This window comes from Balearica regulorum, chromosome 6, assembly GCF_011004875.1.
Source record: "Balearica regulorum gibbericeps isolate bBalReg1 chromosome 6, bBalReg1.pri, whole genome shotgun sequence".
Taxonomy (NCBI): Eukaryota; Metazoa; Chordata; class Aves; order Gruiformes; family Gruidae; genus Balearica; species Balearica regulorum.
The window spans coordinates 5870618-5874414 of NC_046189.1; positions in this window are offsets into that span (position 1 = coordinate 5870618).

Sequence of the window (3797 nt, forward strand, 5' to 3'; positions counted from 1 at the left end):
TCTTCTTAGGCAACTAGGACAAGCCAGGCAAATCCTTAAGCCTCATCTTCTTAGGCAACCAGGCCAAGTGAATCATATTAGTCAGAGTATGGAAGTTGTAGCTAAACTATTCTGTTAGTAAATAGATTAGATCTATCTGAACAAAAAAAAAAAAAACATTTTAATGATCCATCTGCAGCTTGGATCTTCCTTAGATAAAACTAGGGGTGAATTCCACCATTTGGAAAAAGAAAATGCCACTGCATTACCAGCCTCAACACATTTCCTACTGTAAAAAGTTCATGCCATGCCCATGTAGACAGAGCTGAGCCCTTCAATAATTTCAGATGATAGAAGTTTCACATGCCATCCTGCCACCACTTCTGATCTGAGCAGGGGACACAGTCTATACTGGACCAGATCAGTTTTCAGGTGTGCTCCACAACTGTCTCCTCTGTCTGATCAGCTCAGGACAGTGCCTCCACACCACTTTTCAAGGCAGCTTTGGGAGCTCCACTAAGAAGTTCCCATCCACTTGCGACCATCGAAAGGTTGCACTCAAACCTAGAAAGTCTCTATGTGATACCCCAACAATTCTCTAAACATCATAATTTCATCAAAAGGAAAGAGACCTAGAGAATAGGGCTGGAGGCAATGTTTGAAAGGTGCTCAGGCGAGACAGCTCATTCCAGTGGACATGCCTTGCCTTGGACTGGGACTCAGCAGACAAATCTCCTTTCTCTGCCTGCAACTGTTGAGCTGGGGCTCCTCCAACAAGTCATTTGGCTGCTCTCTGCTTTGGTTTTCTCCCATTACACCTTTGTTCGTCTTCCTGTATCTCTGAGGCAGGGTTTCTCATTTCTTGGTGTGGCACATCACATAAGGACTCCAGTTAGAGCTTGAAATCTGAAGACACTTCTTTTGCATTTGCCAAATAGTAACATTTCTACAGCACTTTCAAAATGCTCAAAAGCTGCTGAACAAGAAATCAGCACCTAAAAAACCAAATGTACAAACATAAAACTGATAGCAATGTAAAATTAATACTATATCTCCAACATTATGCTTTCCAAGTCTTGTGAGAAAATATCTGGGGGAACAAGTTTTTACAGAAGTGCTTCATTTCCCAGATAAAGGAACATCTGAATCATTTCTCCTCTGATTAACCCATTATCATCATGCTCTGCCACTGATTATTCCTTGTACTGCACAGTCAGAAGGCACTACCATGGAAATGAAATGAGTCTTGGCTGGATTCATGGCTGTCAGGAAGAAGGGAACAGCTCACAGATAGCTGCCAGCCCTTTTACTACTGCAAGACACCCCTCTCCTTGCCTCTGGCCAGGCCTGCCAGCTCAGCTAGAGGGGGGGGACACAGCCAGGCAGACAACTCCACTGCTCTCAGCCAGCATTGCCCAGCCCTGGAAGCTTGCAGGGGACATGCTCTGTGAAGGTAGGTCACAGGGAACTAGACTGAGATGGAGTATTATGTTTGTTATGATGTGGATCAGAACCCTGTCCTTTGCCTACACGCAAGCCCAACCCGTATGAATGCTGTACACAGAAGGAGTACACGGGCCACCAGCAAGGAAACTGTCACTAGGTCTTTAAAAGGACCAAAGTTTGAGGTGCTTAACCACTGCAAAGGTCATTTGCCTGTGTGGAAACTGAGTTATCATGAAGTGTACCACGCTTGCTGGCCAAGACTGTCAGAGAGCTATTAAAAACAGCAGGGATCTCTTGGCCATCTATTCTACCACAAGCCAGGCAGCTCAAGAGTCCCACTAGCTGTTAGGCACATTTTCTTTATCTTCAACTAAATCACTGGACATAACCTTTAGATATAACACAGGGCTGGGAGCCCTTGCATGGGCACAAATTTAGGGCTGGGAGAAAAGACAACACAGAAAAATCCAGCTGGCAGCTTGCAATGGCCACAGGAAGGTAAAAAGCTCCATCCTTCAGGAACATACCAAAGATGGGAACAAATTTATAAAAAAAGGCATATTAGGAGTCTCTTCTGACCCTGAAACAGGGAGCTGGAAGCCACATTGAATTTTAATCTTCTTAAAGTGAACTGGAAGTAATAAAATTCCCCAGATCTTTGCTTTCCAGAGGGGTTGAACACTTTCTGTTTCCCTAATGACAACACCAGGATGGGAATTCAGGCCCCATAATGTGGCTACTGTGCAGACTTGTCCTGTCCCCAAAGCCCAGAAAGGAAAGGTGTGCCAGACCCCTGTTACCACCAGTTCAGCATCCAAGCATCTGCAGGTGATACCACTTCAGTGTGCTAGGTACCAAAATCCTGTTCATACATATTTTCCCAGGTGTCCCTATGCCTTGAATCCACTTACCAGATTGCCTGGCTGTATTTATGTCTTTGCCTTTATATCATTGTTTCCCATTAGGTTCTTTTTCTCCTTAATTTGAACCCTAATCATGCAACACACAATGCACAGCATACTACTGACTCTTGTGGCCCCAGAGACATCATTAGAAGCAGACTTAGCTATCACTTGGTCTTTAAAAAACCATCTGTAGTAACGGATTTTCAAAGCAAAGTGAGTTGAGACACCTTGATTTGGAGGATGTTCAGCTTAAAAATCCATCAAAGGAGGCAGCCTTTTTTTTTTTTTTTTTAAGAAAGAGGAGAGTGTTCATCACTTTCTGAAAACCCAAAATTGATATCTGGAAATCACTTGTGACTACTGAAATCCTTGGCTGATAAATAACAATTACCATCCTCATTACTGAGCAAAGGATGACAGGGAAAGCCAGTCTGCATCAGAGCGCACAGAGGGGAAGAGCAACCCTCAGCCGCTGAAGCTGCCGACAACACGTTCCTCCTGGCAGATGTCACCTTATCCCAAGAGCTGCCACTTTCTGCTGGACTGTTTTCTTCAGCTGTCTAATCCTGAGCTGCAGGAAACACACAGCTCCTCTCCTCCCAGCGAGGAGACAGACCACAAGAGCGAGTGTTCACAGCCACGCTGCGGCTTCAGGTTTCTCCTTCTCATTGAAGGGACAGGACTGTGAGACAAGACACACTTGTTCAGTTTAATTAGGAATTGGGGAATGTCAGGTTTGAACTCTACTGTGAGGAAAGCAGATCTGTTAAATTAGATGTGCAGGGGGCGGGGGCAAGGTGCTTTTCAGCATTCACCGCCCTTAAGTAGAGAGGCAAATGTGCTACCCAGGATTAGCAGGATGCTTGTATTAAATGTTAAAGGCCACTACAGAGACTTGATTACAGTTGTTCTTTAAATACTGTTAAAATTATAAAAATGCTATACAAAAATCTTTGTGGAAACAGAACCTTTCAGAATGGGAAAAAAAAACCTTTGCCTCCATAATGGCTACAGACAGGAACTGTAAGAAGTAAAAAGAAGTGATGCAAAGAAAAGACAAGAAAAGATGGCAGGGACTGCATCCACACTGGAAACTTCCTTGGGGACATCTCTACAGTGATGCTCTAAAGGACCATAAGCTCCATCTAATTTTAAAAGAGAGTTACAATCTCAATTGATATCAGATCATAAAGAGCACAAACGGGAGGGACAGAGGCTTCCAACACCTAACTTGTACCAAAAGAAGCAGGCACAAAACTGACATTCTAGCCTCAAACCTCACAGGCTGGTAAGTATGGCAGTATTAAATGTACAGCAGCTCCCCACTCCAAGCTATCTAATAAAAGCTGTATTAAACTGACATTTAACTCGGGAAGAGGGAGAAGGGAGACACTGGCAGGAGGTTGCTAACCTTACACCACTCCTTCGGAGACACATCCAACAAGGTGAAAGTTCCACCCATAGCCA